Source organism: Mercenaria mercenaria, chromosome 4 (genome assembly GCF_021730395.1).
Source record: "Mercenaria mercenaria strain notata chromosome 4, MADL_Memer_1, whole genome shotgun sequence".
Taxonomy (NCBI): domain Eukaryota; kingdom Metazoa; phylum Mollusca; class Bivalvia; order Venerida; family Veneridae; genus Mercenaria; species Mercenaria mercenaria.
The window spans coordinates 89,971,742-89,982,892 of NC_069364.1; the positions used below are offsets into that span (position 1 = coordinate 89,971,742).

The 11,151-nt window shown below is 35.0% G+C and overlaps 1 pseudogene; it reads left to right on the forward strand.

Moving 5' to 3' along the window:
- The first annotated feature begins 810 nt into the window (after window positions 1-810).
- Window positions 811-4,024, forward strand: LOC128556694 (uncharacterized; annotated as a pseudogene).
- Window positions 4,025-11,151: the final 7,127 nt, after the last annotated feature.

Below are 11,151 nucleotides of genomic sequence, written 5' to 3' on the forward strand. Positions count from 1 at the left end.
CCAGACCAGCCTGCGCAGTCAGGATCCATGCTGTTCGCTAACGGTTTCTCTAATTGTTATAGGCTTTGAAAGCGAACAGCATGGATCCTGACCAGACTGCGCGGATGCGCAGGCTGGTCTGGATCCATGCTGTTCGCAAAGCCACTATGTTGGTTTTCTCATGGCGTGGCTCAATTATATGCGTTCGCAAAATGACTAAAATGTGGAAAGCACCTTTAAAAGGCGTTAGCAAAATATAATGTTTGTTTTACATGTAAAACAGATAAATTATGATCTGTCATTCTTCAACAATATAGTTTATTTTCGTCACTTGTAATATGTTTTATCTAATGATCACTGGATAAAATCTTACATTGAATCAAATAAATCTACATCCTTTATAAATATCAATTCAGCCTTACGTACACCTTTAGTATGATACAACAAGATCATGATTAAGTCCGTTACAAGATAATGAATAGTGATACTAATGTTTATATAAATAATTCATATTGTACACATCCATATGTACGTTTTATCAAAATGTCGGTGAGCGAAAATGATCCACTAATCGTGAATAATAAAGAGTTGAAAATTAAAACAATAAATTGTAGACACTTTCTTTTACTTCCTGTGGCTATGCTTTTGTTTTTTGGATTTGTAGTGCAGTTCTATGTTATTTCTCAATGGATACAATATGTCATAAAAAGGGAAGCACAACTTGAAGATGTTGGGAGTACTTCTGGGTGTTTACTAAGTAACACCAGTGACCCTAGATATAAGTCATTTCAAAATGTCGAGAAAAAGACGGCCTTATGGCAACTGTATTATATGCTGTCTTCCATACCGGCATTCTTTGTAACAGCAGTACTTCCGTCACATATTCGGATACGTTCGGAAGGCGAATTCTATTTGTTATTGCCTATAGTATGATGCTTTTAAAATTCAGTCTCTGTAGTCTCATCATTTTTATGAATGGGATCTGATTTGGATATTACTCGCTTTTTCTTTAGAAGGAATAAGCGGGTCTTATTTTACTGTCTTTTCCGGATGTTACTCCTTCATAGCAGATTTGACAAAACCTGGACGTCAGCGAACGCTCTTTATTACATGTTTTGATGGCATTCAGTTACTCAGTATAACAGCAGCAGGTTTTGTTTCGGGCTATTTCATAGAATCTCAGGGATATTTTGTTCCGATGGCATCATGTACTTTAATACTTTTCTGCGCATGGGCAATGGCTATCCTATTTCTTCCGGAAACTCTTCAGAAGGAGAATAGTTCTGACGTAATATCCGCTTTTACTAATTTAAAAAGAACTGTTGACTTTTATAAAAGTAAAACATTTTCAGGCAAAAAAGCCGCTTATACGCTTCTAGTTTTGTCAATTTTCACGGCAGAAATGGCCGGGAGCAACCGTGGGTCAATTGAAATGCTGTATCAGTTGGGAAAACCATTCTGTTGGCCATCGCAGAAGATTGGACTATTTAGTGCTGCAAGACATGCGGCACAGGGTTTTGCAGGTATCGCGTTGATAACGCCTTTAAAGAAATGTTTGTCTGAAGTTAGTATCGCTATATTGAACAATTTTGTAAATGCTGGCTCCATTGTACTCTAAGCGTTTGCAAGAACAAATCTGATGCTTTACCTTGGTAGGTATTAATTTCACAATTTAAATTCTGTAAGCCTAATTAGAACTGATACATTTATTTCATTCAATATTATATAAGGTTGTGAGTACGATGTCAAGTCTCTTGTCTGACATCCCGAATGTAATATTGAAATATCGTCCCCTAACCCAGAGTGATAGTTGTTTTCACTGCTCTCTATATGGCAAATAAACAAGTGTCTTACTGACCAAACTAATTTCTGAATATCCAAAATAAGTAAGTCTTGTTCTAAAACTAGTTAGAAGGCTATGTAACTGTGAGTAAAATCAACAGTTCTTCCTTAAGAGGCCTGCGATAGGTGAATATAGTTACGCCCGTCTGCAATACCTCGTAATTTTCTTTTTCTTTTTGGAAAGTGTTTTAAATTGTCTATCACCTCAAAAGTAATTGATAATAATTGCTAGAAAAGGTCATCGGAGCCAAACGTGGATATAATTCTATTTGGCTAGCTAATTAAAAGTCAAAAAGTCAGTGCTTTTACCAAGGGACCACCCGTGCAAGAAAGTACGTGTGGAGTGACATCTTAGGTCTTACTATACCGTTCTACGTTGAAAATTCCATCTGATCATTAGTCCTCGTCCCCCCCCCCACCCCCCCCCCACCCCCCTCACAATAATAACGACCTTTTTAGGACAAATATGTATTTTCAGATTTTCAGTGCCAGTTCCAGCTCTGTTAGGGCGCCTGACAGTGTCGATGTCTAAAAGTATTATGTCTTCTATGACAGACGCCGACAAGCAAGATAATAATATATGAAATTCAAACAAAGAGCTCCTTGTTTCCTTTCACCTTTATTTTGAAAATAATTACTGTTACGTGCTAAAATTGTTAAAATGCGAAGGTCTTTGCATGTGTCTTTTAGCAACTTTATTGTTACGCTAAACAAGATATATAATGCAATGTCAGCATCTATAAGAAGACCCCATGAAAGCGCAGATCGCAACCATACGGAATAATTCCAGACTCGGTTTGATTTTGTTTTCTTCATTAGTAGTCAAGAAAATGAAAAATACAACATTATTATTGATCAAAAATAATGCCGACACTGAGACTGTGTATTAGAGGTAATGAAAAGTACAACAGTCTTCAGGACTTTTCAATCGGCGGAATTCTATCATTGAGAAACATTGCATGAACTCCACACAGCACAGAAAGACCACTAGGTTTCATCACTTCTCATGAAAATACTCAGCCCAGCTAAACCGTCTCTTGTTTTGATATGCTGCATTCTGTGCTACCAAAGGATTCCAATTAGATTTTGTTAGTAGAAATAGTGAATACAAATTGTAAATAGTAGATCTGATTAACCGCCTTCGCCATAGCGTGAGATGTCTGCAGCTTTAAGTCTTTTAGCAATGCTAGTAGAATTGATCGCAAGTTTAGTAAGAAATGTACATAGCAAAAATTATTTTCTCTATAACTTCCGTTCTTCGGGATCATTATTTGCAAGCATTACAGCTATGATAAGCATATGTGGCTCTACAGCACCTTTTCTAAACAACGCCGTTTATGCTGCCACTGTTTCCTTTTTTAACGGTTTCATTTTCCTCGTTCTGGCTGGCTTCTGCGGACTTGGTTTTACTTTACTATTGTAAGTAATAAATATCTAGTGTTATGTATGTTAGAGGTAGATGTAACATAACAAGTTACCTAATTAGTAATTGAGATACAGCATAATGTTATAGATATAATTATGTAAAAATATCACGCGACAAAATTCATTGATTTGAGTGAGATACAGAGTAGATCTACTGCGACTTTGTGACCGATTTTGTGAGATATAATATTTATGAAATCACGTGACAGAGTACTATGATTGTGGTACCGCATTAAATAATTGTTTGGAATAAAATCTGCCAGATCCATAAAAGACGGAAATGGCGGAAAATCATAATATTGACCACAGCTTTGGTTAACATCTAAATTTGTGTAAACATAGCAATCAGTAAATTTCATAATGTTTTGTACCTAAAGTATCTAAGGTCATTACTAACACCCAGATAAAAAGGCGGGCACCAATGTATTGTTATAAACTGCTGCGAAGTCCTGCGTTAGAAGTGAAAAATAAAGACTTTAAAAATTGGTTCAGTAAGTTCTATATAGACAGTATTTATTGATGCTTAGCCTCCTATAAAAGGAAAATAAAATGTCTTACCGCGTAAGTCACGCAGTAATAATCAGCTGAAAAAAAAAATCGAAGAAATTTAGCTCTACTTTTTAGCATCTCAGATAGTATTGTTTTATGATTTTTCCAGAACTACTTTCTGAATGAAAACTTCGAAAATGAGGGGAGTTCCTTTAATAAAGATACTGATGTTGTTGTTTTTTTTCTCTATTTTCAGGATATATGCAAAAACACAGACATTCAAGGATGACATGCCAAAAATTGAAACAATCATCACCAATGGTTAGATAGTCACATACGGACATCAATTAAAGATAAAATGTTTGTTAAATAATATTATGTTTTCCAACATAGCTTTTAAGGCTACTAATTCTCGATCCTAATATCCTGATCACTTGAAGTAAAATCTTTCTTGTTGGTGTACACTCACATGCAAAGCAGTAGGTATATAAAGGAAACAGCAGGCCTGTGAATTCGTATTCAAAAGCAAGACTATTCATTTTGTTGTAAAAAGTGTAATGGATGTGTGGGTGCCACACGTTTTATATTGAAAAAAATATTTCAACCAACGTCTACTTTTCCTCTTATTTTCCATTTTACCCTAATCGTTTACATATAGGAGAGATCGTGTTTGTATACAAACTTGATGTTGTTTTCTATTTTAGTACATGTAACTGATAAGACAGTCATCGGGTGGGCAGACGCCGAACATCCATGTTTCTTGTAAACAGTGATGTTATTCTAACGGCCTAAACTTTCTTCAAACACAAATTATATCAATAATACTTTTATCAATGGAAAGGTTGTAAAACAAGTAGTTTATTAATTATTTTTAATCGTTATTTCGAAATAAAATGGATTAGTTATGAACGCTTAACTTACAGTTCCTTTAGAAAAATTCTGAACATCGCTACGCCGCTATTAAGATAATATGTCATTTAAAACGGTTATTCATTTTAAAAAGATATATAAATATGAAAATATGAAAATTGTCAGTTTTTCAAAACGTTTTGAATTTTGATAATCCATAAATGAGTGAAAAAAGTTATTACAAACTAAAAATTCCGATCCCATACACAAACAATATAAAACATTTGTTTTGCCCACCAGTAGATAAACAGATGTTAAAGTGTGACGTCACGGCGATCTCTCCTATTGCAAAATACATAAATTACCTGTCTATCATACATGGTAAAAGGATCAAAACCACAAAATTGATAATGACTGACACGATACAAATTATAGTCTATTACATATCAGGTCTAATCAATGACAAATCTAGACTTAAGTGCTAAAGTGATTGTAGATTTTTGTAAAAGCTAGCAGTTGCTGTGTAATTATAATTATTTAACTTCTCGGTTTATCTTTGGGATTTTCAACTCGTTCAATGTTCAAGTGTTTTCAAATTTGCTGTATAAAATTATGATTTGATTTGATTTTGATAAACAATCAATTATATGATTCAATAAGTGTCTTTAGATTTCGACCCAGTCGCGAATTTAAGTATGTCGATATATAAATATGCAATCCCAACCAACTTGTAGACGCAAGTATTGACACTAAAGAACAAAAAAAGAAACGAATAATCTTGGATCAAACAACACTAAACGCATGCCAGAATAGGAATAGTCTCAACTTATGATATATGTACCACTGTAGCTCTACCTATTTTGCTCGTTTTTTGAGATTACCGTTATTTGCATAAGCCAGGGATAAACTCCGCCCCGCCAGGTCAAATAAAACGCACTATAGTTAAATGCCATGCAGTAACAATTGTTTAGTAAAACAAACTTCCAGTCCTTTACAGGTAGTACAAACTTGAACCTGTTAATACATAATGATAAAACCTTATAATTTGATGTTTACATAAACTATGTGTAATAATTGTTCATATTTTTAAATATGAAATTCAGTTCTAAAGTCTGTCCCACCTATCTGGTTAACATCATTTTTAAAATTATGATATGTGTTATGATGCCCTTAAATATGTTTTTATATAGCGCAGATCCATATCTCTAGGCACTTTTTTCATTTTTCAAAAAAAAATTTTTTTGAAGTTGATATGTTCAATTTTGTATTTTTCTCCATAGACCGTAATGCTAAATGACGTCGCGTCGCTTCTTGTATATAAACAATATGGCGGCGCCCTGTCGTACTTTTTTTAGGGGACAACTCAAAATTATCGACGTTTAAATGTATTAGAAAATAAAGCTCGGCCGAGTTCACACTGTATTGCTAAAAAAAGTCTCACTGTTGTTTTATGAATTCAAATAAATGTTATTAATAAAAGATGATACGGGGAACAACTGGCAATGCTTAACTTCCAGTGTTACAGAGTAATTTAAACATATTTTTGATGTTTGAGTATTAATCGTTAGTAGACCAAAATGTTTTTTAAGAGCTTCCCTAACTTTGGGTCGATTTGAAGATTAATGTTACCCGTAAATCAGAAAAAGGTAGAATATCTTACCCTTTCTCATGCCCAGCTTAATTTTCCCTTGCGTAACTGGGATATTTAAAAAAAAAAAAGAAGACAAAAACAAAAGGAAGGCGGTACACGATGTTATAAGTTCAGACTTTGATAATGAAAAGCCGAACCTAAGATGATAAAAAGTCCAAAATACACTGATGAAAAGTCGAAAGTATGCTGGTGAAAACTCGAAAATACGATGATGAAAATTCGAAACTACGATAGTGAAAAGTCGAAACTAAAATGCTAAAAAGTCGAAACCGCAAAACCACAATGGTGATAATACGAAATGATTTCGACTTTCAGCATCATAGTTTCGTGGTTTCGACTTTTAAACATCGTAGTCTCGTTCTTACGTTGCTTCGAGCTCACATACGTTATGTGACGATGGCCCTACCGGAACACCGCGAGTAAACATCATGCGCGGATCCAGCCATTTTTCTCAAGTGGTGTTCCGACCAAACTCTTACCATGGCAAACATGTGTCTGTTTATATTGAATAATTTGAGGTTATTTATGTGGATGTTAGCCGTTTACAAATAAAGAGTTGTCAATAAGTATTTGTTGAACATGCTAAAAGAGGAAATAGCGGGGCATACTCCCCCTGAATACTAGTATTTTGAAATTCAGCGCTTCATTTCCTGCATTCTGGGAAGTTTTAGAAGCATTTAATAACATCTTTTCCATTCCCATTGTATATACAATATACCCCTTATTTTCACATTTTTATGAGCTCACCTGTTAAATCAAAAGGAAGATTTATTCGTATCTTTGAGATAATATATATATAAACATAAATATGAATTAGCGCTCTACGTGCAGCAGCCTCATGTATACACTTTGAATGCAGTCCCTAATGTTGCCTTTTCGAAAAATCATTTTCTTTCTTTCTTCTCATATTTCCTTTTTTAAGGATTTTCCAAAGGTACGGAGCACCGGACCCTCCCCCTCTGGATCCGCGCATGGTTCAGCTTACCATTTTTACCATAAAAACAAAATTTCGGCTCCATTTAAACATTTTGGTAAAATAATTTCTTTTCGAAATTGTGATTTTAGAGCGGTATTTACACAAGAAAAAAAATGACAATATTAAAACTATAAAATTATAAATTCTTTTAAACTTTCAAAACCCTTAGAGATGTTTAAATGATGTAGATCTACATTCTAAATCGATCTGGCTCTATAACATTTGACCCGCGATTCACGCTCTGAACATTACGGATTTATAGTTGACAGGAGCGTAGCTGGCTTTTTCATCCTGAACAAAAGTTTGTGCATAAAAAAATCTGAACCACGGGAAGACGTAGCCATAGGCCTTTGCTTTTTTATCGTTAAATTTGTTTTATCAGTTGTCACAAGTTCAAACGAAGATGGAATGCAGACAGAGAGAACTTTGCTTGAATATAGCTTTAAGTCACGATCTAGTATCTCAAATGTGAAGCCGTTGATCCCATCTTATTTGTAAATAAACTTTATGTGTGTGTTTTTATCACGTTTCTTTAAAAACTCTTTCGATTTCGCTAATGCACGGGATCCCTCTCAGTCGGCGAAATTTGCCTCTTTGTCACACAGGATCTCTCTTAACTCCCTTCACCCGGCACGGGAACCCTCTCTGACACAATTTTCTATAGCACCGGCGCCCTCTCAATTTAACTTCAATGTTAGAATTATGAGATTGTATTCGTATTTTTTTTAAAGTTGCACAATAATGTAGACTTACAAGTGTGGCCCCTCTTTGTATCAAATCAAATTATACAAAATCTAGTTTAAGTGATTTAAGTATCATTCTAAAATATTTTTAACATTTTCTTTTTATAAACTTATAAACAAAGAAGGATTTAACCGTGTAGTGTTTGCTGATTAAACATGTTTCACAAAATGACCTGCTTTTGGTAATGCGTCCCTTTACGCCTAAAAAGGGTTCCAGATTGAAATCCCTTCAATGGAAATAGATTTTAGTTTTGCGTGCTTTGTGGGCAAATACAACTTTTTTTTTCGTTTATATGCGTCGTAATTAGGCCCTAATCATCTCTCTTATCTCATTGGTCAGGATAAGGCGGACCGATGATGCCATTTTCAAATTTGGTGCCAAAATATTTAGTGCAGGGTTAAAAGCGCTTATAAAATGTTAACTACAAGCTGCAAGCAATGTCTATTTTCCGACATTAACAAAGTTGCAGGGCGATATTTTGCGGGGCCGTGGTATACGAGCGAGATAATTGTTAAACTACTGGTATCTGTTTTTATCAATCATGGAAATAAAATTAATAAGCTCTTATTACATGTTCAATACGGATGTTTAGATTACCATAAGCTCCTATAGCCTTACCCTCCCCCTTACCATTCCATTTTTATTTCATATTTAGCATTTTAATTTTTCGTTTTCTCTGATATCTGGAGGCCCAAGCCTGCAGTGCCTTATAGAAGCTACGCCACTGGTTGGATGAACAGTAAGGCAAGTCTACTGTGACGTCATTCAGTTTTATGTCATTTGTGATGTCACTTTCAAATCGGACGCGATAGAAAAGTGTAGTGTGTTTTCAAAGCAGTAGTTTTATGGAAATTAATTTTGGAAAGGGTGATATATCGAGGATAAATCTTTAAAATACATTCAATGGGAAGGAAGGATTTTTAAATCGTAGAATACAGGTTATTTTTTGAGCCATGCGTATGAAAAATGGTGTAATCAACGCATTGTTTCATATGTATGGAGCAACTGGTGCCTGAATATCATCTGCTCATGATCTAGAGTGTGTAGTTGTTCGACATAAAACAAAAATAAAGTTGTATTCCGACTGGACGGTGGAAAAATAAATGGGGAATTGATAATTTGTAAATCGGACCTTGGGATACAGCATACAGTTAACTTGGAATTTGCAAGTTGCATGTGAGTAAATTTGTCTTTCTTGCATTTGAAATTTGTTTTTGAATATACAAACTGTTCAATCTGTTGATCTTTCAAGGTTTTTCAGTACAAAACGACGATTATTCACTTTAAAATCCATTTTGAGTTGCTCCCCAAGTAATTCACGTGAACTTCCATGTACTCCTCCTTTTTAGAGAGTAAACGCCAATGGCGGCCGATTTTTAACAACAGTGAGCTGCCGTTGGAAAAATATATGCGGTATTCATTTAGAAGTTCGAGTACTTAGAGAAAAATCCTTGAAATTCTCGAGGGTGACTTTTCTGTAGTTTAACTAACGCCATTTACTTTACCAATAGCTGCACCAGTTTTGCCACCGTGCATCCAAGTTGATGTTAACCGATGGGATGGGACAGACATTAGTATACCTTTAAAAAAAGAAACGAATCATGTATTTTGAGAAATGAGACAGGTCACATTACTACATATGACAACTTTCGGCAACATATTTTGTAGTTCCTATACTTGGATTAAAAGTCATTATCATATTTCAGTTTTTCATTTCTAAGGCAATTAGTGTATCCGGCATATACAAAATTCCTTCCCACTGCGTTGCTCTTGTGTCAATTTCACCATGATAAATTCTTTGGGAAGGGCTGACTTCTAATGTTGCAATAACTTGTAGCCCAACCCATTTGCTTTTGTTACTTATTATGTATATGTGCTATGTATTATGTGTTCAGAAGCAATAAAATATGATTAAATCAATTAAATACAAAATTCCTAATCAGTCAGTTTATATTGTATTATTATTTTGTTACTAATGCGTGTATTTACATGAAATTTAACATACTTACATTTGAATAGGTACTGCAGCCAATTATTGGTTTATTTTTGGCCGACTCACGGCCAACGTAACCTCGTTAGGCGTTTTTTACCAATATAGAATATTTTGCACGTGCAGGGCATGTGCACCAACATGCACGTGTTCATGAACACTTTTAGCATCACTGACGAAAGTCCTACTAGAAAAACATATATCATCGTGAAACTGACACAAAACCAACGCGCCCGGGCTGTATCGGAATTTTACAACAAAATTCAAAATCGGTCACTTTAGTGAATTGTACATGGGGTTAAATTCCGCCGAAAGAGCGCGGATGGTAGATAACCAACGATTGAAGATTCCTGTAAACGGAAAAAGGTTAAAAATGACCATAACCATCAAAGTAACAGCTACAAACAAATTATATCAAAATTATTTACGTGTCGTAAACGTCTCGCTGCTGGAAACATTCCGACAGCACGATCGCGTTGCTCTTGTGTCAACTTCACCATGATAATTATGTGTTTTTCTAGTAGGACTTTCGTCAGTAATGTCAAAAGTGTAAACAGACACGTGCATATTGGTGCACATTCCATGCACGTGCAAAATATGCAATATTGGTCGAAACGCCTAATGTGTTTTTTTTTGGATGTGAGTTGGCAAAAGTAAATTATTAATTAGCTGCAGTATCTATTCAAATGTTGGTATGTGAAATTTCGTGTGAATACATGCATTACTAACAAAATAGTAATACAATAATATGAATTAAGGCACCGCCTAGCATGGGGATTTATCTTTAATATATCTGCTTAGAAAGAAATATTCAACGCTCAAGAAAGTGAAACTTCGCTTTAAACTATAGTTTACATTTAGTGTCATCATACCTCTTACAGCGAATATCATACTTTGCAAAATTTACGGGAAGCCGTGACGGTGACGTCATTCAGCGTTCTCGCACTGGCTTTAGGATTTTTTTGTTTGTTTGCACTCCACGCAGAAACTTGACCCCCTGTACACTTCCTTACTGTTTTAAAAGTGTTTTTCAGTTGCATGTACAGTTTTCATTACGAAAAAGATGTAAAATAATCATGTTAGCGCGGTTTACGAGTTTCTATGACTGATTCGGGGTGCTCGGATGTTCATGCAGACAACCAGTCTGCGGTGTGTATATAAACCGGAACCGGAAAACATCGAAAAAATTGCCTCAGTATATGCAGA